The sequence below is a fragment of the Manacus candei genome, unplaced genomic scaffold (genome assembly GCF_025592945.1).
Source record: "Manacus candei isolate 608988 ecotype Guabito, Panama unplaced genomic scaffold, ASM2559294v1 h1tg000057l, whole genome shotgun sequence".
In the NCBI taxonomy this organism is placed as follows: Eukaryota; Metazoa; Chordata; class Aves; order Passeriformes; family Pipridae; genus Manacus; species Manacus candei.
In genome coordinates this window covers 4,370,555-4,398,448 of record NW_026138105.1, presented here as the reverse complement: position 1 = coordinate 4,398,448, position 27,894 = coordinate 4,370,555, and the positions used below count along the sequence as shown (strand labels likewise).

Here is a 27,894-nt window from a genome sequence, read left to right as displayed (position 1 = left end):
ATAGCCCTGGATTTGGAGATCCTTCAGATCTCAAGAGCTTGGTTTTGGCTCTGCTAGTGAGCAATGGCATTAACACACCTCCCTCTGCCTCACCAGTAAATCAAATGGGGCACAAGCAATCACAGGCTGGTAGAGATCCAAACGTTCCCAAATGTCAGCGGTGCTTCTATGCTTGAATTTAATTCAGCCCTGCTCCTAACAAGAAAGGAGAGGATATTAACACAGCACTGCTGGATTTGGGCATGACAGCAGCTGGAGAAGGATGGAGACCTTTCTGAGGACAATAGGAGAAGGTCAGGCACACAGATTAGGCACGTGCTGATCTCAGAAGACCATTCACTGTGCGGGTGATCCCAGCTCTGCCCCCGGGATGGGGTCAGAGAAGGGGTGAACACTCTTGCTGGCAGTGGATGTGGAGTTGTGAATTGTGGGAGTTTGTCAGGCTGTGACCCCCTGCTGAACAGCAAACCTGGAGGCAGGGTCAGGAGTGTGCCCTGTGAGGTGACTTTAGCACTGCCAGCTCTGTCTGCATAGTAAGAGTTCTCATTATAATCATTGTTTACAACCCCCCCAACGCAGCTCACCTGAGGGGCACAGGAAAAAGCTTTGAAAGACAACAACTGCAGCTTATTTGCAGTTGCTCCATTGGCTCGTAGCGCTCTCCAGATGCAGGTTAAAGCAGCAGTAAAGGAAGTAAAAGCATTTTTAAAATCCATTTTTAGAGCTGTGCGTTGGTGACACGCATTTAAATCATCTGCATGCCATCAAGCATGGGTTCAAATTTAAATGTCACTGCAGAAGCTCTTCCTCTTACCCCTTCACAAAGTCATTTGTCATCTCCCAGTTCGTGGCGGTGAAAGGAACTGAAAAGAAAATTAGGCAAACAAATAAAAATCTATGTTTATAATGCATAATGCAACCCTGGAAACCTCTTACTGTAAGGTTTTTTTAAAATATCATTCAAGAAGAAAGGGGAAGGGAAGGAAAACAAAACTCCTGTTAAAGGAAACAATAGACAAAGAAAAAGTCTTTATCTTTGCTTAAGTGTTAGAAATAATAATCCAATTAAATAATCCTTATGGATGATCATCTGGCTGTCAAAGTGAACCTTACTGTTTATTACCAACAATGCTGTGATAAATTTAAATAAATATTGGGGGAGGGGGGCTGGAATTAAGTGGTGGGGTCTTTTTCCCAGTCTTTAATTCTAAACTCATGACAGCACCCTCATTTCCCAGATCACTGAAATGTCTTTCTTCTTCTTTTTTTTTTTTTTTAATGGCAATTAGATAAAGTGTCTTACATATTTTTTCCCAAGAATTTCCAGTTTATGCTTCCCCAAGTTATAGCATTCATCTGAATATGAAAACCTTTATCACTCTAATGATTCTTCAGACCAGCAGTCTTAATTCTGTGTTAGACAAAATATCATGAACAAAATCAATGAGTAATATAATATGGTTTCCATAGCTGAAGACACTATTAAACCATTATTTCAGTTTTACACTGCAGTGGAAACTATAGAACAGACACATGAGTACAGATTATATGATATCAATGATAAAAATTATTATCTTCAGTCACAGGGCCAAATGTTTGACTTCTGAGACACAAAACATTGCTCCTGATGCCAGAATGTAACCTGCCTTTTCACCTTTAGGGCAAAAATATTTCAACTCAATTTTAAGATTGGTTGATGGTAGACAAGAGATTTCTCATTACAGTCGTTTAATATCCAATATGTGTTTGTTTTATCAGAGTGAAAGTTTTGAATTTTTCCCCAAAAAAGCACAGCTTTCTGCAGTCTTGTGATTGAGATGAGAATCACTATTGTGCTATAAAAATAATCAAGGCTGTAACTTGGACCCAGATGTTTGAAAATATACATCTCAGGTTATAATACCAAAACAAGCATTAAAAAGACTCGGTGTTCTTTCCAAAAGTCTCATCATTTGATGCCAAATCCAGGCTTTAAGGACAACTTGAGTAATAGATGTACTCGCAAAATCTATAAACTTCATTAATATTAGTTATGAGATTGAATTCCCCAGTCTCTCAAACTGGGAGATTTTTCTTTTTCTGTGGACGTTATCAGGCTTTTGCACAAAATAAAGCTTGTGATTGCATCACCAGAATGAGTCTCAAAGTCAACACCAGTACCAAAAAGGGGACCTGGAGAATCCCCTCTGCTACCCAAATCCTGGGCACAAAGGCAGGACCATGAGAGCTGTGAGCTCCCTGGCTCTGCCCCAGTTTCACCAGTGGAGCTGTGGTCCTAATTCAGCCATTCTCTTTAGGATGTGCTGGCAGCTCGACCCAAAGCTGATTATCTCACTGCACAGCCTGCAGGGCTGGGCTGGACCAAGAGCATCTGAGCCCACTGACCTCTGTCCTGCTTTGCTGTGATACTCACAGAACCACAGGAAGATTTGGGTTCGAAGAGACTTTGAAGACCATCCAGTGCCACCCCCTGCCATGGGCAGGGACACCTTCCACTAGCCCAGGTTGCTCCAAGCCCCATCCAACCTGGCCTTGGACACTTCCAGGGATGGGGCAGCCACAGCTTCTCTGGGCAACCTGTGCCAGTGCCTCCCCACCCTCACAGGGAAGGATTTTTTCCTAATATCTGATGTAAACGTCCTCTCTGTCAGTTTGAAGCCATTCTCCCTTGACCTGTCATGCCAGGTCCTTGTCCAAAGTCTCTCTCCATCTTTTTTGTTGGCTCCTTCAGGCACTGGAAGGCCACAATTAGGTCACCCCAAAGCTTCTCTTTTCCAGGCTGAACAATCCCAATTCTCTCAGCCTTTCCTCAGAGCAGAGCTGCTCCATCCCTCACATTATCTTGGTGCCCTCCTCTGGACTCCAACAAGAAAGGATCTCCAAGGTCAACAAGTCCAACTTTTGACCAAGTACCATCACACCCACTAAACCCTGCAGAGAAGGGCCACATCTACTTGGTTTTTTTTGAAGGCTGCAGTCTGTTCCAATACTTGACCACTCTCTCAGTGAAGAAACCTTCCCTAATATCCAGCCTGAATCTCCCCAGTGCATCATGAGACCAATTCCCCTTGTCCTAAAGGGATCAGTAGCTCCAGTGTAGCTGCTACTTTGGGTCCCTTCTATGAGAGGTGGGTCAAAGAGGCACTGTGTCTGTCCCCAGAAATGTCTGCAGAAGTCTATCCAGGTAAATTTCTTTAAAATTTGTTTAATTTGTTCAAGGCAGCTCTCAGGCTTTTAAGTCAATGACTTAACTTTAAACACTTAAATTAAGAGATCAGTTGTTTAACTTTCAGTTACCCGCTTGGCACATCTGTCTTTTACCTTTTTTCAACAGTTAAAGTTAGAAAACTGCAACAGAATAGCAAACAGAACTGAATAGCAAACACAGGGAAATATTTTTCCACAGTTTACAAGTTAAAAGGTCTCCTAAGGAACCCAAATGGTTGTGTAAACATGTTGGTTAGATAAAGAACAAGGGTTTAGGTGTCTGCAATCAGCTGAAATCCTTCAGAGTTAATTTGGCATTCATGGAAGCAGAAGATTGTTTGGTCTTGATGAAAGAATAGTATGAACTGGTCCCATCCAGCATTCCCAACAGAGCTGGAGGAATAATCTGCTCTGTGAACTTGGCCTCTTGTTCTGTTCTCCAGTTATCCTCAGGCAGATGGTGATTTTGTTGTATTGTTGGCTATTGGAATTATTTACTGAATAACCTCAGTAAACAATTCTCACTTGATAGATTGGCAGTGAGCAGCTTCCTTGGGATCTTCAGTGCTTGCTCTGCTTCAATAAGATGGAAAGACCACCTGGAATCACTGTGGTCTCTACTAGGATGAGTAGATTCCTTAAAAACAGGTTTCCAAAGGCAAAAAGACTGTGATTTCAGTTTCAACATTCCCTTTCTAGGAATATTTCCATAAGCTGAGCCATTTCCCATGGGCATTCCAACATCCAGGATTAGCCCAGGTACACAGATTAGCACCAGATCTCCCAACCCAGCCACAGACCTGGTCCCTCAGGTCTCTTTGTTGACTTCCCTGCCCAGACCTGAGGCTTTCAGCTCTTCCATCACATGACAGACACTCAGGAGCACGATGGACAACCTGGAGGAAATTTAAAGCAGCCTGTGACTGCCTACTCAGTCCTTTAAAATATTTCATCATCCGTTAAAATAAAAGCTTTTCAGAGAAAAATGACAATAGAAATAATAATCTAATGCATACAAGCTGGCTTCTCCCCATCCCTCATCTCCTTCAGGCCCTCCCCAGCCTCTCTGCTGACCCCTCATCTCTCCACAGTTCTCCTGGTCCCCCATCTCTTCCTTCTGCTGGGAGAGGCTTTTAGATGCTGAGCATTCCTTTGACTTCCAGGTTCCCCACTCCAGAAAAAAACACATTTGCCACCTATCCCTTAGCAGAATTAAAAGACAGATGCAGGTCCTTGAATGGGGAAGGTTGTCCTTTGTCTGTCAAAGAGATGGATGAATGGATAATACCAGAGGAGCTGTTTAGCTTCATGCTTGAATTCCACAGCATCTGAGCATCACTGAGATATCATAAATACCCTAGTACTCCAAGATAGTCCAAATCAATAAAGGCACAGGGAAATTCCCACTGGGTATCACAGCTCATGTAATAAATGTATTTGTCTAACCAGGCAACTTAAAATATATATATTACATTTCTGGTTTGAGAGATTATTCACCTAAACTAGAACACTTTACTGATCACAAGGATTCTTTAAAAAATGTGCACACCTATTTATAAAACAGATTTTGCCATTTGATTTCATACTGCATAAGTTGCCCAGTGCCTGACAATGACTTGTGAGCCTACTCCACTTTTCCAGATATGGATTTCCACCAGGCAGAAATAAAGTAGGAAATTACTTTTCTTATTTTATGGGCCATGAGAAAAATCACCGATCTCAGGACTTAAATGCTGGCCAGCAAAGCAAATGACCATTCAGAGGAGAATTATAGAAGCATAAGAAATTGCCAATAAATAACACACCGCTGTTGAAGGCACAGGGTGAGCTACCAAGCACATCAGAGGGAAAACCAACATTCTTAATGCTGAGATCCTAAACAACCCTGGCAGCAGCTCCCAAGAGGACAAAACCATATATTCCAGTGACTCTGAAAAGGGCACTGGGTTTTCTTAATGAACAGACTGGAAATCAGCATCTGTACATGAATGCAGAAATATATATATATAAAGGCAGGAGCTGAGGCTCGTGACGTGCTGGTTGAGCTTTGAAGTAATGTTGAGCTGAACTAGCTGAATTAGTGAAAATTCAGGGGGTTGTAGCTCAGTGTTCATAGAATCATAGAATTATTTGGCTTATTATATTATTATTATATAATAATATTATATTATTATATAATTATATTATATTATTATATAATAATATATATTATTATCTTGTTCCCTGGGCAGGGACACCTTCCACTAGCCCAGCTTGCTCAGAGCCCCTCCAGCCTGGCGTTGTGTTGTTTAAATGTGGATGTTAAAACTGAGAAAGACCAAGTTACTTTTTTAGAGAGGCTGGGCTTGGAGCTGCAAAGGCCTGGACATGTGGAGACCCACCAGCACATTTTTATGACCAGGCTGTGCAATGGCTTTTTGAGAATAATGCCACTGTTGAACAGGAGCTTTTCCCAGCATTACACTCCCCTGCTTTTGCCTGGTGTAACAAGCCACAGAGGAAGCTGGAGTGTATTTATGGAAGAAGGACTTGGGAGTTGAGATCTTCTCTCATTTGGAGGCTACAGGGAAGTGTAGAAAGGCAGGAATTCACACCCAGCAGTCTGAGATGACTAGCTGGTCTAATTTGACTTTCTCTGTAATTAAAGGAGAAGCTCAGCCTGCTCTGAACAGCATTTCAACCAGGAGCCTAATTTAGCTGCTCCAAGTCCCACTCTGGGAGCTCTTCCTGCTCCCCATTGATTACAGAGGGAAGCAGAGAAGACCAGGTATATAAGTGAATTGATTAAATTACCTGTCTGCAATTGTGTGGCACAAATACCCTGCAAACTGCCCTAGAACAGCAAAATTAGCACAATTTCCAGGGCTATGTAAAAGACCTTCAGCTGTATCTGACAAGAATGGAGCAATCTTTCCAACTGCTTCTGGTTTTTGGTAGCTGCTGCTGCTAAAAATCCACCACACAACGTATTGTTCAGGTGCTCTAGGATGGCTTAAGAAAATTAAGCAAAATAAAAAGTCACAGTCAACACCAAAATCCTGGATACATCTTTTTTTTTCCTAGAATTTGAATTGGACCACAGGTATGACAGAGCAGCACAGCAGATGTGCTGAAAGGGAGAACTTCTCGTGGCAAGTGTAGGTGTTTGTAATGGAAAATCTGGACTTTGGAAAATAATTTTACAACAATGTTGGAGGATGAAGTTCTCTTTATGAGATAAAAAGCCTCGGGAAACAAAGAGTAAATAAATATGATTCAAAATAAAAATAAAAAGCATAATTATTAAGTTTTCAACTTCTACCACAGCCTGACAACAGATCTGACAAGTTAACACAGGGGCTGGGGGAAAAAAAAATTAAAAAAAAATAAATCAAAACCCCAAGAAACACACAAACACAAAACAAACAAACAAACAAAAAAACCCTACAAAACCAAAAACAAGCAAAAAAACCCCCAAACAACAGAAAGCACCTTTTTTTTTTTTCTATTAAAAAGGGGGTGAAAAACTAGTTTTGAAATCACTGAAAAGTTTCCTGTTGACTTCAGTGCTACTGGCTCATGAAAAGCCTTTGGCTGAGAGGTTTTGGATGTCACTTCATGATCATAAAGTTTATCAGTCCTTCAGGTGATATAAAATGGAAACATAGTTTCTGCCATAGATCAGTTTGACTCTTTGTTCTGCAGCACTTTGGTGTAACTACTGCTTAGGAACAGGGTCTGTCCTAAGTTCAGCTTGATGTGTTCCCATAAAGAAAAAATCCTAAATTCACATGCATTTAGGGACACACAGAGATTCTTTATACCTAATGTTTTCACTGTTTGGGCTGATTGAGCTCCCCTGGCACTGTGCCCTAGAAAAGCTCTCCCAAGGCGGGTTTGCTTTCATGGCTCTTCTGCTCTCCGTGTTTCATCCCTGTAGAGCTGTAGCTTACAGAGGCTCATTTTGTAAAATCTCTCTCTGTTGACTTCTGTGGCCACCATGTTGTCCCTGTTCAGTGGAGCAAAAGCATTTTCCTCCCATCTCCCAGTCCTGCAAGTCCTGTTACTGGAAATGAAGTTTCGATGTCTAAGGCACTGGAGCAGCTGCTCCTGCCTATGGAAGATGGAAGCACCAAACTGTTAAATTAACAGCTGCAAAACAGCTCATGGAATTGGGCTGAAAGCTGTCTCCAAATCATTCCTTCTGAGCAAAGCAGCCCCCAGGCAGCCCAGGGCAGAGCCACTCAGGGCACAAAGCAAACAGCCTGGCCAGGCTGCAGTTCCACACACCAGCTCCACCTCCCAGACCAATCCGTTGGGATGAAGCAGTCAGAGAGAGCAAAATAATCTTGCAACTGATGGAGAAACCTTAAAAAAACATTGTGGAACGGAGGGGTTTTTTTTTAAACCCCACGTTGCTGCTCAGCTGGCAGTGGTTTTTTTCTGGACTGTTTCACCCATCCCTACATGATGATATAAAAGTCAGCGCTTCATTGAACTTCCTAATAGCCAGGACATATTTCCTTCACAACCCCAGTGCTCCCTCTCGCTAGGAGCTTTCTCCTAAGCAGCATGACACAACATATTGTAAAGGGAAAATGATAATTAGAAGGAACATTCGAGCAGAGGAAGTTGTCTGGAAAAATGCTTTAGTTAAATGAAGCGGCGAAGATTGTTTTTAACTTAATCTGTTAAACACACGGATCTATCCCGGCGCAGGAATGTCTGCTCAGTGCAGGCTTGCTGGCCATGGGTGGAGGACAAACCTGGGCAAGGAGGAGCAGGGAATTCTTGGTTTGATTTTATGGAGGTTAAACGAAGGTGCAGAGGGATTAAAAGCACATGAAGTGCTGGGTTCAGAGTGAAGGGCTGCAGGAGGCACCGGTGTGACCCAGCTCTGTCACACTCTGTGGGTGCCCTGGCTGCCCCTTCCCCCAGCTCAGGAACATTACACAGCTTTGCCCCATATTCCCAGGGAAAATCTGCATCAACACTGGGAACCAAATTCAGTTTGGGTGCTTGAATCTCACTTTCAACACAGAACCATTCTTCACACAGTGTTGAAACCATTGGTACTTTCAGACAAGTGTGTGTTAGGAATGGATGATAAAGACCTGTCTGATACAAATTACAAACACTGGAGAGAGAAGTAAAGAGAAAATATTGTCCTGAGGGAAATGAAAAAACAAACAAACAAACAAATGAAAATCCATTGCCCTGAAAGCCAGTTTTTGTTTGAGGTTTTGACTAGTGGATGGGGTGGTGGGAGATAATGGCAATCTGAAATATCCAATTTTTTTAATTAACCAGGCCACTGCAGCACTAATATCTCCTCCACTCAGAAATGTTTTGCTTTTGCATAAAAGAGGGAACTATACTTTTATTTTGGACCCAATTAATTTGGGCATGGAGGAGATGAGAACAGAATTTCATTTCTGGAAGAATAAAGATCCATTTTCCTTTGGAGAAGTTCACTCTTCCAACAGTGATGGATCTCTAAAAGCTACAGGGATACCAAAAGCAATCCCAAGTGAAAGGAGGTTGCACAGTGCAGGCAAAGGGGTCAAAATTGTTTAATAGAAGTGGTTTGTCAGGTAAATCTCCATCCTGTAATTGTTCTGAAATGACTGAGATGGTTCTCTGTGTGGAGATCTAGGAATGAGATAATGAACTGGGAAGTAGTGGATGATCATGGCATAAGGAAGAAAGCAGGAGATGCTGGAATTGCCATGGGACTATGTGGGAGAGAGGTTTTCCTCCTGCTTGTAGCTCTGCCCAAGCTTGCAGGTGTAGTGCAGAACAAGATCAAGCCAGCAGCTCCAAAACCGAGATTTCTTTTCTCTTTTCTGTTAATACAGAAAAGATTTGTGCTCATACAGTAAGGTTTCTTTTCTGGTAACCTTCTACTTTTCTCTTTCAGGCCTTGTTTTCCTTTTGTCTTGAGACAGGGGGAGAAGAATTTGAAAGCAGAGCTGGGTGCCAGCTCTTTTGTGGCTGCTCAGGGCAGTGCAGCTCAGCTCATTTGTGCTCAGGCTCCCGGGTCAGGCTGGGACAGGGCAGCTGTGGGGCAGAGTTACAACCATTTTCTCCTCACACTGTTATTCAAAAAGCTTTTAGAGTAACATGACAACTGCCAGCACGGATAAGGATCGGTGACTGTTTCACCAAGAGATTCACCTCAGGAAATGATCAAACAAGAAGCTTCATGGGAAAAATATGAAAACCTGCCACCCAGAAAAATAATTTAAGAAACCCCCAGTATGATAGGAAAAAAAAATCTAAAGAGAAGCCATGAAACTTAATACATTCAGAAGCTTCCCTCTTGATTAACTATTACAATTTTAGATATTTTAATGGTCCCCTTTGAATCCAACTAAAAGTGATGTACTTCCATACAGGAGAGGAAATGAATCTGGCACTCCTGGCCAAGCCTCACCCTCTGAATTCTTCCACCCATTGCTCAGATAAATTGCCTTGTCCAAGATGTTGGAGACTGGGTATTGTTAGTGCAATGTCTGTCTACAAACCTGCTCTTCATATCTGCATAAATCTCTATTCCTTCCACCCTGGAAAAGAAACCAATTCCTTGTGGCCAAAAGAGAAGACAAGAGGATAATCCTACCCTGTGAAGATGGGCCCTGATTAATTCACCAGTCTTCCTGGATGGAAATACTAGAGGTGATCCTGCATTAGGAGGAAGAGAGTCATGGGAGGTAATATTCTTCAGCAGAATCTCTGTAGCAGAGTATCAGCACAAATGATACATTTCTCCTTGTTGGATTTTATGTTCCCAGTAAATTTTGTGCAGGTGGAAAATGCCACCTTCATAGCCCTGGAGACCCAGACACTGTTGCAGAGGTTATTTCTTTTCCTGACATCACCTATAAACAAGTATGTTTCTCTTTTCTTTTTTTTTTTTCCCCTATCCTTTTACAAGATTTTCCATCACAATGGGGTCCAAATTCACTCTTTATGCAGGCAAAACATGTTCAGGCATGACAGGGAGAAATACTGCAACTACTCAGTGACGAACTCCCAGTACCTTTAGTCATGCCATAATTTCACAGTTGTGCTCCAAGTGTAGCCACTTCCTTGGGCTCAAGTGTCATAGAACATTAATATCAGAGTTAAAACAAAATAAAAAACTCCCTCCAAATGGAGTATTTGGGTGCTGAAGGTTGGTTAACTTTGGTATGGATATAAACTCCTTTGTTTGTCTTTCCAAATTATCATCTGTTCCTAAGGAGAAAGGGCAATTTTTGATCATTCAGGTCTTAAACCCTCAGCTCATGGATAATCTGTCTGTGGAGCTCCTTGTTACAAGACACTCCTGAAGCACATGGAAATTGCTGTTTTGAAATATCTGATGTGAAACAAGACAATTTTTTTGATTTTTATTGTTCTTCTCGTGTTTGAACCTAAAGATCAGAACAACAGTTGACATCCATGTGAATCCTCTGATATCACAAATATTCAAAATTGGCTTTTTTGTTGGTTTTTTTTTTGGGTTTTTTTTCACTTTTGGACTGGTAAATTGGCTTGTGGCATCCTGATGGTTTCCTGTGGCAGGAAAACATCCATGAAAATGGCAAAAGTGCCAGCAGCAGAGAGTTCAAGCTCTGGCACCTGAGTGTGCTTTTGATTTGCAAGTCCCTGCAGCCCATTTCAGAACTATGTAGCAGCCAGTTTTTCTTATTTGTTTCTCTGTTCTTGAACTTCACCCACTGCTATCAGTATCACTCTTGAGAGCTCAGAAAATTCAACATATTAGTTTTTTTCTAGAAGAATCTGATGCAAGAGGTGCTGTAACAGCACCCACTGCCCACCCCTCATTTTTAAGGACAATTCATCAGCCAGGGAGAGTAAAATACAGTCCTGAAAATGCATCTGGCCCTGTGGATACCAGATAGTCTCTGAAGGCTGAAAAAAGTCCATTTTCTGCATCAGTGGCAAAAAATAGGGCATGGAACGGTCACTGACTTTAATAGGAGCAGGACAGGTTGTAGCTTAAAAGGAATCTGCTCCAGATGACCAGTCTGAGCTTGTGATTTATTATCACTCTTGCCACAGCAGTGTTGTAGTAGATACCACATTTGGGTGAAAGTCTGTATGGGCTGTCAGAGCTGTTGCTTGTGTGCTTTCTCTCCTGTAATAGGACTAAACACTCTGACACCTTCTACACAGGAATATTTACTGCCACAGCCGTGGAGAACTATCAAATTAAATTTTCCAGCCAAGGCAAGTTTCCCCCAGTCCTGTTAGAGCATTACAGATTTACTCAGTGACAGGTAAGGAACTCCAGGCCATCAGCATTTGTCGTGAGCTTTGATTTCTGGGTAAAAAAGTTCAAAATAAAAAATCCAAGTTCAATAACTGCTCCCGTTGCAAAACGTGTGTCACCCACAAAGATCCGTCACATCCAGCCAAGTGCTCTCATTTACACTTTGTCTGCAGGTGGCAAACTAAACCCAGGAAATAAGTACACTGTGACAGAAAAGTTAAATGTTAAACAGAAATTAAAAGCTAAACGAGCATTTTCACAACAGAGGAACTTTGACTGTGCTCCACTGTACAGAAAAACTTCCAGAGCACTTCAGCCCATGCCAAAAAGATCCTTTCCAGCTGATGTAAAATACCATCCTCCCCTTCCAGATGCTTTCCCCCCTACTTTACCTCCATGATTACAGTGTAAGCAACTCTGTCATTGTCTTTATTTCTCCCTCCTACTCCTTGAAAATTGGGAATGGCAGACACAAACCCAATTATTGGTGTGTTGTATCAAGATGTGCTTTCCTGGAGACATTGCTCATCTTTAAATTTAAAGGGCAGTGAGTAATCTCTTCCATTATTTCTCCTTCATTAGGGAAATAATTGTCTGTGCTGGACAACTTGTGGAAGTATAATATAGCAAAGAGCAAGTAGGAATGTGAACAAATAGGATGAGTCAATATTGCTTTTGTTAAGAAAATTGTAACCAGAAATCTCCTGGAGTTCTTTGAGGGTGTTTATGAGCTTGTAAACAAAAAGGATTGGTCAACATATCATAGTTGTATTTCCAAAAGACTTCCATTAAACTTCTTCACTAAGTGCCTTAAAGAAGAGAGTCCACCATGGGATAAAAGAACTGCTTCTTTTGTGGATTAACAATAGGTTATAATATAAGGAACAAAAGGTAAGGGTGGTTTTTATTGGTTTTCAACAAGGTTGTAAAAGGATGTCTGTTAGAACTGCTTATATTCAATAGCCCTACATAACCTGAAAATGGGGGTGAACATGGAAAATTGCTGAGGATAGAAGTGTGTTTGCAATAAACAAACTGGAAACTTCTTTCAAAGAAGTGTAAAAAGCTTCCAGGACATCTAAAAAATGGTAGAAGAAATACAATGGGAGAGAATTTGTGACTGGATATATTATAGGAGTCTGGACTGTGTTAAGTAGATGGTAGATTCAACAATGGTGGATGAAGAAGGGCAAAAGATGAGATAAACCTATGAAATTATGAGCTGCTTGAAGAAGATGAACATGGAGAGATTATTCAGTTTCTTTCAATATAAAGACAAAGATGTATATAATGAAAAAAGTTGGCAACAGGGTTAAAACAAATTAAAAAAATATATTTTTTTTTTCAGTGCAAAATAAAGAATTGGTTTGAGGAGCTCATTGTCCCAGGATATTTCAGTGGCTGAAACTGTGAACAGACTGGGAAAAGATGCATTGAGATAAGTTGCTGTTGCTGCACAAAGCTGTTACATGAATCACACCTGATCAAGCTCAGGAAGATCTGAACTCCAGAAGCTGGGAAAATCAGCAATTTATAATTATCTTTTCTCTTGTGGATGCCATCCCGGTGAACCTGCTACCAGCTACTGTCAGGAACAAGACAGGGAGTTACCTGAGTCTTTGATCCAGCATAGTACAGCAGTTCTTCCATTTCCATGGGTGTAATTCCATGGTAGGACCACCACCTGCACCTCCCTGGAGTGCCTGGAGGGGAGCTGGATCTGGATACGAGCAGGAGGCCACAATAATTCTGGATTTTATAGCCATTTATGCCTCAAATTGCTTGCATTTTGTCTTCAATATACCTTGCTCAGTATCAGAATGGCATTACCTATTTGCAGTGATGTGACATAACACCATACAAAAATGAACATCTGGTTTAATGTATAAAACCAAGTTTTGCCCATCTTAATACAGCCATTGGAGCGAGCTGATGGTTGTTCTTGGCTGAAAGGACGTGGCCATGGTGGAGCCAAACTCAGTGTGGGAAATCAGGGATGGTTATCAGCATGGGGGCTAAAAACTGTGCTGAAGAAAGAGTTGATGCACTGTGACCACGAGCCTCAAATCTGCCCTCTTTTTCTCTGCTGATAGAGTAAGAGGATTAGGAGTTTTTTGGAAGGTGCCTGGCTGTGAAGGACGTCCAGAAAACATCCTGCTCTTGCTCCTGTTCAAAGACCACGGGACTCAAAGGGGCCCTTTCCCGCAGCATTTTGTGTTTAAGATTCAGCTCCTGAAAAGATTATCCACGGCAGACAAGTGGCAGGGGAGCAGTGCTTCCTCAGCCACCGATGGCAGATCAAATCAGCTGCTCAGACAGCAAAGACAAGAACAGTTTGCCAATCTCTAGGCCTGGCTCAGCTCAGTGTGCCCAGAGACGTGTCCTGCCCTCCTCCCCATCGCCCCTCAGAGCTGCTGAACTGACCAAACTCAGTCCCTTTCCTCAAAGCTTCCCTGGGAGTGTGGTATCTGCTGCAAACCAACCCCCTGAGAGTTGTCCCTTGCACACTATTAACAACCAGAGATACCACCTTTGTGTGTGTTAACTCTCAGCTCCATCCCATAAGAGGCTGCTTTTCCAGTTATTTGGGAGTGTGTGGGTTGCCTTGTCACGTTGGTTGGGTAATGAAAGGGTACAGAAAACAGCCTGAGACCTGGTGCCAGAGACATGTAATTATTGCTGATTTCAAGGGAGCTTGTAAGCTGGGGTTTCTTTATTATTATTTGTGCTATGACAATTGTATCTGAATGTTTACCTTTTAGCCTTATCCCTGATTTAACAAGCTAAAAAGATGGATGCACCAGCAGGGTTTCTAAGGGGAAAAGAGTGTAATAGAGCTTTTAATCCTCTTTGCTGCTGTGTGAATGTTTCTGAAAGCACGGCCTACAGGTGCTTGCATTTTACCTGAGAGACTGTTTAGGATTGTTTCTGTCCTGTATTTTTTACCAGGGCTTAATATCACGTAATAAACACATCATGGCACAAGGCTATGTGGTGACACGGCCCCTTTCACACCCCAGATCAAATTCCATGCTAATGGATAACACTGCTAATGCAGTAACACACACCTTTACATTCCAAACATATCTCCACTTTCATTTAGCCTTAGCAAAACACGGGGTCAGATAATTCTGCAGCCAGCCAGGAGCATTCCAAGTATCAGAGGCCATGTGTTTTCTACCAGAGAATTGACATCCTTATGGTGGGTTGGAGTGAGAGCCAACTTCTCTGCCAGGAATTATTAGAAACAAGATGCCAGTGTTGGTCTACATTGGAACATTAAACATTACAGCAATTTCTACAACACAGAGAATACTCTGTGCATCTACTTAGAGGGGAGAGCACTAAGTGAAGTTTTGAGCTTCATCCCTGCGTCCCCACCAGCCTGACAGTGGATTTGCAAGGCTCACATCAAACATTCCCAGAGTCCTGCCAACATCCATCACCTCAGGTTAGAGCAGAATGAAACCCAAAGATGAACCTGTGACTTCCTTTTTCTTTTGTGAATCTCCTGTATCCTGAGGCACAACAAATTATCAAACACACAAAAACACCTGGGCACAGTTCAGCCTGATTTCAGTCCTCCTCAGCAGCAAGCACTGCTTTGTTGGGCCATGGTTTGGGTGCATGTGCAGCATCTGAGGTGAGGTGATATTTTAGCTACCTCATTTCAGATTAACAGAACTTGGAGGCACAATTCAATCCTTTGTGACAGTTTCAATGCAAGATTCTCCCCACTCCTCCCTCTCCCCATAACAGACTCTGGTGAGTTGTTGGTAAGGGACTATAGTCAGATAAAATGTTGATGTTTAGATGAGTTTACTCACTTTTCCTCCATTCTTTTTAGGAAAAAACTCAACCAAACCAAAACAAAATCATAAGCAGGGGAACAACACCAACAGACACACCCCCTTTTTCTACTTTTTTTTTACACACCTGGTGCCAGGAAATTTCTAGGATAAAGTAACTTCCACTACCTGAAAATCTAGAGAAATTCTGGGGGAAGCACTGCGTGTTTTTGCATTCAGCCATCACTCGAATGGACTGTAGTGCACCTGTAAATTGTTGCTAGTTTCTAGGGATGGATTCCAGGTACACACTTGGTTATCTACAACTGCATTGAGGAAGGGTGTGCTGAAAAGCCAGCCACCGTGTTTATAAACTGAAGATGGATTGTGGAGGCACAGCACATATTTAATTTGCAGGAAAATACATGAGAGCAAAGATCTGAGCACTCAAGTTTTGTCTCTGAAAAGCAGAGGCTGCTGCAATCTTTGTTCAGTTGGGAGCAAAGTGGGGAAGAAGTTGAGAGAAAAAAAGCAGATTCCGTGACTAAACTACGGTGCAAATGAGCTGTGAAGCATCGGGAGTGAGAATCTGGCGCTTGCCTCACCTTTTCCGTGCTGCTTCCTCTCCTGCTGCTTGAAGATAGCCAAGAGCTTCCTTTTTAATCAAGGACCATTGGAAAGTACCAGCGGGCTCCCACTCACGGCGCTTTGATTGGCTGCCAACCGCAGTGACAATTGCATCCTGTAATCAAAATAGCAATCATTAATGGCACAATTATCCCCCCCTCGCACACGCACATGCCCTCCCGTGCCGGGAGGGACGGCTCTGAAATGCAGACTGCAAACAATGCACCCTGCAAACAATGCACCCTGCAAACAATGCACTCTGCAAATAATGCACTCTGCAAATAATGCAAACTGCAAACAATGCACCCTGCAAACAATGCACTCTGCAAATAATGCACCCTGCAAACAATGCACCCTGCAAATAATGCACCCTGCAAATAATGCACCCTGCAAATAATGCACCCTGCAAACAATGCACCCTGCAAACAATACACATTGCAAACAATGCACCCTGCACACAGCTGGCTGGGGGACAGGTGCCCATTCCAGCTCCCTCTGGGTGAATTCTTTTTCAGAGGCTCTGGGAAGAAAGGTGTTGGTGGCAGAGTCTGAGTTCAAGGGACTGACTGGAAATCCAAAAGAATTGAGATGGGAACCCAGGTTGGTGCAACTGTCATTTTTTCTCAGTACCACCCCCCATCCCTGCCCCTTGAACAGCCTATGAGAAATAAAAATACTTTTTTTTATATAAATAGGCATATCGTGAAGTTGTAAGATATCCCAGTTCCAAGACCTGAACTTGGGTATCAGGGTGTCTTTCACCAAGATAAGGGAAATGAGAAAATTCTTAAAAATTAAATCTTTTAGGGCCATTTTGTACACGAGCTTCCTTTTCTCTTTGGGCTAAGAACAAAGGAAGATCCATCACCTCTGACAGGAGATGGCTTGCAGCCAACTGGGAAAAAGGAAAAGCCCCTTTTCAGATAAAATAAACCTTTTTAGGTAAAGATGAATACATTAAAACTTATCTGAAAAGGGTGGGATTTTGTGAAACTATAAAATATGGCATTTAAACCGAAGGTGTCTTTTTCCCTGGAAACTCAGTGAGAGGAAGACCCAACGTGTTGAATAAATTCTTCCTTCTTGCTTTGTTCCCTAAGTTTATGCTGTCTTTCTAAATTTAAAGAGAGGGATATTTCCCACAATCCCCCACCAGGTTCTGTCTGAGCTGTTTGCATCCAGCTGGGAATTTCCTTGCCTCGGGTTCCCTTCCCCATCACTGACCGTGTGCTGTGGCCATGGAGGGAGAAGGACTTTTGGGGGGGTTTGACCTTCTGACTCTTGGAACACAGCTGGGGCAGTTTATTCTGAAGACACCCAACCCTGCTGCCAGATTTCCTTATATTTTCACATCCTCACTTGTTTCAGGTCCCTTTTAGATGTCTCATTACTGCACAGGCTGTTTCCTATCCACACCCAGCACATGGACAGGGTCTCTTCTCCCACTCTGGGCCCTGTGCTGTCTCCTTTGGACATCCACCTCCATCAGTGGCTCAGAACATTCTGCAGCACATCTGCCTTTTCCCTTTCTTCTGAGTGTGAAATAAATCTCCACAGAAACATATCCGGATGAAAGATGAATTCTTTTGAACCTTAACACTTGCAAATCAGAAAAAAAAATATAGATGCTAAAGCTAAATGCCATCTTCAAACTCGATTTCTTGTTAGAGCTGGGTGGACAATGAACTTCACAGAAGACAGGAGAAGAAAACTAAAAGTGATGTGAAATCCCTATGTACTTTAAGTTGTGTTTGATGAAATAAAAATGAAAACTTCTCTTTACCAGCCAGTATCTGGTATTCCTTTAGAAATGTGGTTTCATTTCACTCTCTGGTTATTCAAAAAATATTCACGATGGAGGTTAATTTTTAAAGGTTGTTATTTTAGAACAGAGAAGTTGCAAAGTGCTGTTCTGAAATGCCAAAAAAAAAAAAAAAGGTAATGGCAGTCTCAAAATCCACACTTTATTCCTTCCCACCAAAAGCATGCACTGAGTTAAAGACTATTTTGTGTATAATTTTCATCTCTCTAATTTTCGGTTTGTTTATCTTTTCATATTTACTCCTTGCAAACAGCCATCCATTCCTTACACTTACACTGTCTTTTCTGCCTTTATAAACACCCTTAACCATCCTTGAGGGAATCAAAGTCTGGAGGACTCCAGCTTAGAACAATTGACATATTTCTCTGTAATTTGAGATCAGAGCTGTTTATGGAGCAGTGAAGATCCAGCTAGCAAATGATGCCTATTTCCAGCATGGATAATGTGCAAGGTTCTTTCTTTCCCTTCTCACTTGATTTCCAGGTTTTTACAGGTGAAAGAAACTCTTCCATAAGTAATCAGTATGAGATAGAAAAACAAGCCCCTCACATTGGGAAAAGTATTTCCTTGTCAGCCTGCATCAGACTGACTTATTAGCAAGTCATTAGCAACAAGTAAATCTCCAGAGTTTGGAATTTCTCTCCATTCATTCCAGATAAATATTTAAATGTGTTTGTCTTTATTACATTTCTCTGGGCTTATTCTAATGTATTTGGCCTGGAAATCAGACTGAGGGTTTTGGAGTCTGGAACAGCTTGACAGAGCCCACAGCTGAAAGCAGAATAAATTAGTGGTGCCTGGTGATTGTACTGGATAGCTTGACAAGGCATGGTGTTGGAAAAATCCATCAGATTTAGGACCTACTGTGGAAGAAAGTAGAAATGTAGACTCTTAGAACCACTGAATAGAAGGGACATTAAAGCCCATCTCGTTCCACCCCCTGCCATGGGAAGGGACACCTTCCATTAGCCCAGGTTGCTCCAAGCCCTGTCCAACCTGGACACTTGCAGAGATGGGGCAGCCACAGCTTCTCTGGGCAACTTGTGAGGCCTCCCCACCCTCACAGGGAAGAATTCCTTCCTAATATCTCATGTAAACTCTCTCTCTGTCAGTTTGAAGCCATTCCCCCTTATCCTATCACTCCAGGCCCTTGTCTTAACTCCCTCTCCAGCTTTCTTGTAGAAGGATAAGAGCTCATTTGTACTGACAGGAACTGCACAGACACACATTTTGTCCAAATACTGGTTTCCTCAAGGCTCACTTGCACCCCACAGCCATTTAAACCCATGTCCAGGGTTGTTTGTATGGCCAGGCAGAGGCACAGCAGTGACATGGAGAATCACACACCTGAACCAACAACAGCCAGGCTGGTCCTGTGCTGTGGGACCTGCACCCCCCGTGCTGCTCCTCTAGGCAGCCCTTTCATCCAGGTGATGGTGCTTGTGCTTCAAGTGAGAGCAAGGGCAGGAAAATCTAACCCAACTTTTCAAGCCTAGTAAATAGTTCAGGCCACTTTTGAGAGTCTCTTTTGTTACAGCTTGTTCAGCTGCCTCTAGAGCCCTGCAGCAGAAAGGAGGGCTTAAGGCTTAAGAAGAGAAAAGGTCTTTCCCTGCTTGATTCTATTAATAAGTGCATCTATTTCCAGGCAGACACACTTTTTATTGGTAACAACTCGTTCTGACCTATATCAGGGACTTCAGCCAAGGATGGCTATCAACCAGGACACACACCAACCCTCAAAGAGCAAAACAGCTCCCTAAGCCACAATTTTCCAGCAGCTGGACTGTTGGAAGGAAGGCCAAGATCTTCACAAAAGCAAATACTGCCTTACAGAAGCTTTGCCTTGAGGGGAAACTTGCACTGCTGCGAGCCACTCCAGCCACTGGGTTCAAGGCAATTCCCAGTGGAAGAAAAAAAAAAAGATAAATAAAAATTGGCTGGCTCCCGTGCTACACAAAGAGACACAAAAGCACAAACATGTGCAGCACCGCCTGTTCTAAAAGTGCATTATTATTAAGTGGAAACAGCAGCCAGATCCATCATGTTCAGCATGCCCCACATCACTGCTCCACTAAACACCACAGATTATTTCCCTGTAATTGCCTTCCTGAGCTGTCTAGCAGCCTCGATTCATTTCCATTAAGGCTCGGGAGGATGAGATCATTTAGTATTTCCACAGCCCCCCTTTTCTTTTTTTCCCCTCGGTTTTTGTAAATTCGGCAATTACCCGCTCGCTGCCACCCCCTCAGTCGCCGAAGGTAAAATTTAGCACTTGGGATCGCAGGGGAGCAGCTGAAACAATAGTGAAGTAACGACTGCAATTTTCACCATGTCTGCTTTCCCTCCTTAACTTGAGAGGGAAGGATATTTACGCCCCGCAAAATTCGACAGACAACAGCTTCCCTTCAGTCCCACCCCTTCACTTTGCACAGAAGGACTCGGTGGAGCAGGCACGAAGAGTGAAAAGAAAACAGAAGAAAGCCCTGTAGCCTGGTACCATCCAATGGCTGACACCAAACTGATAAGTCATCTGCTGATTTTTCACCTTTGGTAGCTGCAGAGTGTTAATTAAAACTATTCTGGATGTAGATTAAGTTTCTGCACTCGGAAGTTATCATCAACGCCTCACCTGCCTTGAATGAGAACTGCACATCCTGTGACAAATGGAGTGAGGGTTTTGCCTGGTTTCACTAAGTGTCTGCAGCTTCCTTTGGAGGATTTATTCCTCAGCAAAGTCTGTGTCATCTCCTGTGCTGCCACTGAGCACAGAGTGGGGTCTCCTCCAGTGTGGCACAGCCTCCACCTGCTCACAGCGACAGAAACACTCGGGCGGGTTCGGGCGAGATGGGATTTGATGCCGGGATCATCCCCTCACAGAAAAATACATATTAAGTGAACAATCCTTCCATCAGACACATTCAAATCCTTGAACTTCTGCCAGTCTGAAAGGACTGCTAATGTCTCTATTACAGTTTCAGTGTCTCACCCATGCTCTGCTTTTGAGAGCAGGAGCCAAAATGCCATGTTGCCGCTTCAGTTCTTTTTCCTAATTTTCTGCACGAGTTTTTTAATTCTAATTTTTTTTTCCCCTTCTGATTACTGGTAATCTCATAAAGGAGCTATCAGATATTTCAAATCTTTCCTGTTCTGGTAATTACTACACTTTGATGCAGGAATCTTTTGATGTTGCTACAACCTCATTTTTTCCATTAATTTCCCGTGTCACTGCTGTCAGAGTGTGACCTGATCTGACCCCATGTTGCCCCAAAACATTGACTGCCAGACAGGAGCCCAGGAAGGTTTAGACAAGGCTTTTCATCCTCATTCCATGGCTCAGCTATGTAAGTTCCAGGTAAAACTTGGACCCACACAGCCTGTGCTCATCTAAGCTCTGCCACACCGTTTACCAGCTGATCAGACTGAGAAGTGAAAGCTCACTTAGAAGGCCTGCTGAGGCAGCTCAGAGAACTTTGCATAATTCAGAGAATCCCAGTTATGCAGAAATGTGTATTTCACATTGACAGCTCCACTGGGACACGGACAACAAGGATTTATACACTACTGGTGTGTAAAACAGCACAGAATAGGAAATATGGTTAGCAAGGGGGACACCTCATGAAGTAGAGTGATCCCGTGTTATCTTCCCAGTCCTGATCTCCTAAAGCAGCTCTGGGGCTTTTTTGTAGCATTTAGTGCAACACTACTGGGCTGCCCCTCAGCCCTGCTGGACCACAGAGGTTGTGAGCATCACCCAGGGCCCTGCTCTTCCCCTGCCTGCACTGACAGCAGCTCATCCCAGAGAGGGAAAAAGCAGGCGAAACAGGGAGCAAGGGGGATCCTAAGAACAAGAAAGGATTCTTCACAATTTGCTTCCAAAAATAATTGAATAAAAATAAAAGGCCTAACACAGACTTATGCAACACTTGGCCAGCTCCTAATTTTGACTCCAGTGGCATGTAATGATTTACACCAGTTGGGTGTCCATCACTACATACATATATTAAGATCTGACAGACTTACCAGCTTGTCAGTGCTAAAATACTCTGGGCATGAGGAGGAATTCAGATATAATAAAACATTGAATTAAGCTGCCTCAAACTGCCTCTCTGAACCTCCTGAGTGGAAAGCCACGTTCCAAGCACAGAGCTGCACATTATTTGGGGAGCAGCACAAGATGTCCTTGTGGTCAGATCACTAGTAATGGCATGAGGGATTTGTTTAATCCAAGTCTTTTTATTGAGGAGAAAGGGGCTACTTTCTCTCCTGAGGGAGAGGTATCATCCTCTGAACTCAAGGAAGAAAGGAAAGGAAAGAAGGAACATCATTTCCCATGGACAGGCACGAAGGAGACAGCAAGACAGAGACAGGAGAAGGCACACTGATGTTAATCCAGACATCCACTAACGAGAGGAAAGCAAGAATTGCTTCATATAGGGTTAAACAGACTCAGGAGCTGCAGGAGACTAAAAAGCTGGAAAAGGTTGCCTGTACCTCAAGCCCCATGGACACGAGGGAGAGTTTAAACGTGACCAGCAAGTCTCTGAGCCAGCAGTGCTGCTCAGGGTCAGCCAAAGAGCTCCAAGAGCCACAAATGAGCTTTCTCTCCCTGGGGAACCTGAAGGCTTGTGAAGTTACTTCAAATGTTTGGCTGCAGATAGCTCCTGTCAGCACAGGCTGAGGTGGGAATATCAGCTTAAATGTCTTCCCTGCCCAGGTCAGAACACAGAGTCATCCAGGGTGAGGGCTGGAAATGGGAGCAGAAGAAGGGGAAGGTGCACCCTGCTTCCCTGGGCCTCTCAGCCACACAACCTCTCACTCCTCCAGGGCACTGGGTGTTGCCACCCTTGTCTGACCCTCCAAACTATTCCATCCACCCTTCCCCACAGCTCATGAAATTCTGGGATGTGCTACTGGAGGGAGCTTCTCTGCAGCCCTCTGCCTTGGTGCTGCACCACGGCTCCCACAGGACCACAGTCCCAAACTCGGTGTCAGTCTGACTCATCCCATGACTAACAAGAAGGATGCATTTCCACTGCAAAAACCTTTTATTTATATTTTTTTTAGGCAATCAATAAGCCCCTGATTACAATGTTCCCTTCCTTGCCCTTGTTCAGATCCGTGTCAGCCCAATAACGTCACCGAGCGGAACAGCTGAAAGTTTTACTAGTCCTTCAGGGCTATTATGCCAAATGAGGAATTGCTACATATCCACTCACAAACATCTGCTAATGTTTAATTTTTCATGTAAAATGCTCTGGAAATAAAGATGCAATACGCTGAGCAGCTGTTAATGCTCTGGTTTGCCTGTGCACTGGCTGCAGTGTGGAGGGCAATGCTTGTCTCCAGCATCACCACTGCCACTCTGGACTGAACACAGCAGCACAGGCTGAGGGCTCAATTAAAGCCTTGTTCATATCAGTTCAGGGTCCTGGAGCTTGGGCTCCCACTGCAGAGAAAATTCAAACTAGAATCTGCAGTCAAAAAGAAGGAACAAAAATCTCACTTCTGAGCAGGGAATGCTTTTTTCCCCCCTTCTTTTGTTTCTGCACATCAAAAAAAGTTGGAGTTTGTTGCCCATATCACAGGAAGCCAAAGTGGTTTTTCTGCTTACCTGCACGATGTCTGATTTCTTCTGGTTCACTTCACAGCTTTTTAGGTGGGGGCCAAGGGCTGAATGAAGCTGGACCTTGCCAGTGGTCTCCAGGCACAGTGGATTTTCACCTATTCCTCCAACAGCACATGTGAAATCAAACCATCAAAGGGATGAGAAGCAAACTACAGGCCTCAAGAGGTTAGAGAAGTGGAATTAGTCCCCCTTTGAAACATGGAGGCCGTAGCAAATGAGAATAGATGGGGTTTGATGTCAGGAGGAGAAGCTGGCAGTCGAGCTCAGGCTCTGATAGCTCCTTCTCCGAACCTGGCTCAGCCTGGCTTTCATCTCCCACCGTCTGGAACAGCTCTGTGCTTCAAAAAAAGCCTTTGAGGGATCTCTCTGTTGAAAAGGGAAAGGAAAGAGAGAAATTCACATCAACAAGTCCAGCAGTGCTCAGCCTGTGGACTGATACCACCCAAAACCTGCCATGTTTGCTCAGGGAATCCATGTATTAGAGCTGGAATCAGGAAACTCAGACTCGAGAAAAGGCTGCTGATGCCCTTTCACTGAGAAGTGACTCCTCTTACTCTTCTCTTGACACTATTTGAGCATACCCAGTCTCAAAGTACTTGGCAAACAGATTAATTAAGCCTCCAGTAAATAAACCTGTGGGGAAGGTTTATCAAACCAGGGCACAGAGCCATGAAGTGATTTATGCAAGGCTGTGGCTGAGGCTGGTCCCCAAATCCATTCCCTGTGCACCACTAGACAGTGATTTTCTTCACAAGCACTGCCACCACATCTTCCTTTTGTACCACAAAGCTCAGCCAGCCCATAAAACCGAATAAAACAGGTCACTTAACACACAAGCACTCTGGACAACTTCCTGCTGGGTTTCTTCAGCTAAGAGAGCAGAGTTTGGCTTTGATGCCTCAGGGCAAACGTCTTTGAGCTTGTGCATGTGCGTGTGCGTGACACCGGATAAATGTGATCAGATTTGGTGCGACAAAACTATCAGGGGAACATTTGCATTGCCATTTCTGCAGGAGGCTGCACGATGGGAAGCAGAGGGAGAACATGTTCGGGGTGTCAGGCAGCGGCACGGTGCATTAATAGGAAGAGACATGTGAGCCAGAGAGTAATCATGTTCATTAACAGAGACATCCCAAACTAACAGGGACAGGGCCTTCTCACCAAGGGCAACTCGTGTGTCTGGAGCTCCTCCACTGCTGTGGTGAGGCTTGGGGCAGCTGGGATGTTGTGGATTTGTCCTGACATCCTCCCTTTCCTGTGCAGTGCCCTCATCTCTGTCTCAGCAAGCACCAAGGTACTGCTGCCACAGAGAGCCAGCCCGGGTGCAGGAGGCTGCAGGACACCACAGTGCATCGTGGAAAATCTTTTCCTTCCCTGTGCCCACTCCGGACCAGCACAGCAGCAAAGGATCTGCAGCCTCTTTATTCCCTGAGCAGTTCAAAATGCACCTGGAAGTCAGAAAAAGAGATTTAAGCCCCTTGTGAGCAGGCACTCGCTGAGATCAAGGGTGACTATTTTAGGGTGTGATATGCTTTAATGGTTCTAGAAAATTTTGCCTTTTTCCTTCCCCTTTTGCACCCAATTATGTGACTGGGGAGAGTGGTTGATATTATACCCGAGAGACTTTCTGAATGGAGAGAAAAGCTGGAGAATTAATTCATTCTGCACATCTGTACACCGGCTAGTTCGTGGTGTAAGAGCTCTCTTTAAGGCAAAACTGTCAGACCTTGAAACCTGAGCATTTTGTACAAGCATGTGATAGAGGCTTCTTCATCTTCAACCAGTTTTTCCCTTTTATTTATTCCTGTAAATACAGTGGGCTTTGGCAGGGAGAACTGCACGGGTGGAACTGAGAAACGGCTCTCAGGGTTTCTGTAAATTAAGAACACCCAACTTGACAATGCACACGTCGTCGTCTTTATCAATTCCCTCCCCCAGCCCGTGCCAAGCGCTCCCGCAAGAAACTTCCTCTCCGTTTCACACCTAATCATGTGTAGCACAAATCCCACAGATCAGAGGCTGCTCGCAGGGCTGAGGAAGGATCAGCCCGGGGTGTTGATCCTCGCATGTGATCAAGCTGAGACGACTATTCTCCCCTGCTCCACCGCAGCAAAGGAACTTCTAGGAGGTGAATAATCGGGGCTTGGCTTATTTTCTAATTCAGATGCAAAGCGCCTGGCCATCCCCATTTGCTATGCTGCCCACCACCTCTCCTCTCTCTGCTTCCCTTGTAAACAAGCTGCAGGTGAATAGTGCCGCTCAGCACTTTTCACACTTTATCCCGCTATTTTTAAGTACAGCACAAATGTGATTAGCACATCAGCCTGATTATCTCCAAAAGGATTCCAGAAGAAGACGGCCAGACAGCTTCGAGTCTTCGGAAATCCTATTAAGGTTAAAGAAAGCGTTCACAGGAGCGAGTGGTGATGCTGTAGTTGAGGAGAGGTGTGGAAAGGGAAAGGCTGCACCATCACACTCTGCCTCTTCGTGTCACCCCAACAGCACAAGTTATCACAGAAAATTGTTAAATCTGCCCTTTCCTGGATGACAAAGGTAAATATTGTACTAGAAACTCACCGAAGTGCCCCCTCTTGGCCTCTTGTGCCACATTCTGTTCTTTGCTCATAAATTACATTTTTCACGTGTTGCTGACTTCCTTTCTGCTCTTGTGGATGCTTATCCAGCTTTTCAGACAGGTGATAGCCCAGGCAGAGCCAGTGCTCTCAGCCAGGCTGGGCAAATGGGCAGGCACACGTGTGTCTTGTGAGAGCACACACTAATGCTTTCAGAGGCATTTGGGTTTGTAGAGGCCTCTTTTTTTTTGGATTTAGTGGGTTGACTCTGCAAACACAGCACAGCATCTGCATTTCCATCTGGGAAACAGGGAAGAAATCTGGACAGACATATGGCAGTCACTGTTTTTTAGATTTCCAGCATTGATGGATAAGCATCTGAATTTTCAACAGTGGTCCCCTTAGCTCAAAGAGTCAACTGAGTGTGCTCTTTGTTCAGTAAAAGAAGTATTTCAGACCAAGACCCCACTGATGAAGAGTCAGAGCTCCTGTTGGGGGGCCACACACTGCTCGTGAGACTCACTGGGCTGCCTTGATTCAGCTGTGTAAGGTCTTGGGGCAAGACATTCAGCATGAAAACTATGAGTGTTTTAGTCACACTTGGGGCTGAAAAACCAGCCCCAAGTGTTGGCAGAGGTGTGAAAATAAGGATGTTCCCTGTACTACATAAGCAAGATCTATTTTCAAACCAGTTCCCCTTTGCAGACCTTAAAAGAAGTGTGTTACTTGTCCTTTTCTTGCTCCATCTGCTTTTCATATGCCTTTTCTTCAAGGCTAATCCATCCTGCTGTTAGACACATATATATCTGTAGATACACCTACATATACATACACATCTATATCTATGCACCCTCGTGCAGTTTTTTCACATCCTTGCAATCTCCTGGAAAATTCCCCATCAGGCATTAAAAGGCAGAAATCTCCTGGAAGGCTAATAAATCATTTTAAGTATGATGTTTGTAGGGGAAGACATTTTGGAGATGATAAAAAGAAGCCCATTTTCAAAATGTCAATGAACCCACAGAAATGGTGAGTGGCTTTTCAGATGTCTGCCCACTTATTAGAGATGTGCAAAGTCAGGTACCTAAAATATTCAGCTAGAAAAAGTTAGAGTATAAATGACTGTAGCCTTTCCAAGCCTATCAAAAGGGAAGCAAGGATCAGAAATTACTTGGGGGGGGGGGGGAAGGAAATGAGTCTCCCACAAGCCTATTTTTCAGAAACCAGAGTTCAACTTGTTCCTGAGAAAGGCAGGAGAGGTAATTGCTAATGAGAAATTCTCTTTGAATACACAGGACAATGTTACCGGGCAGGTAGACAACAGGAGGAACAAACACCAGCTCTGTGTGCTGCTCAGGAAGGTGTTTGTATCAGTTTCTGCATATCCATATATTTCTGTCACATGAACTAATATCTGGGAGGAAAGTCACCCAAATCAAGGGCCCGGTGTGTCTGTTGGGACTTGCCAAATCCCAGCACCTCTCATATGCTTGTGCATGGGGGACCTGAGAAATGCTGAGTGTAAACACAAATGTAATATTTAATTGCAGAAATGAGATGAGATGATTGGTATAGTGGACAATACATTCATTATATTCCTGCTTTTGAGTAGCACAGGGAATAGGATGCCCATTTCCCTCCCCACCCTCACAATCACAGGGAATTTTACAATACCTCTTTTTTTTTTTTTTTTTTTGGGACTGGCAGAGTAACCATTTGGAAGTGAAACTCCTGCAATCTCTCATTAAAGAAGATGGGAAGCCAAGAAGGCAGTGGTATATATGGCATTTTAATGAAACCTTAGACAAAAAGTGATAGCCACACTTTTGTGTATTAGAAAGCTCTGAAGGATGCTCAGCCAACTTGATGCCTTGATGGCATGAGCATTCAAATACTTCTTTTTGGGAAGGAGATGTGGGCTAATGGAACAGCTAACAGGCCATGTTGCTGGGAGCTGAGGGATTGATTTTTAAAGCAGAGTGGTGTCTGAT

The 27,894-nt window shown here is 43.6% G+C and overlaps 1 long non-coding RNA gene across 1 annotated transcript; it reads right to left on the bottom strand.

The window, feature by feature from the left end:
* Positions 1-23,697, bottom strand: LOC127477842 (uncharacterized). The gene is made up of 3 exons (XR_007907046.1): positions 23,316-23,697; positions 15,861-15,997; positions 1-863 (listed from the first exon to the last, which is right to left on the bottom strand). It is a non-coding gene; the product is annotated as an uncharacterized LOC127477842 (long non-coding RNA).
* Between the last annotated feature and the right edge of the window lie 4,197 nt (positions 23,698-27,894).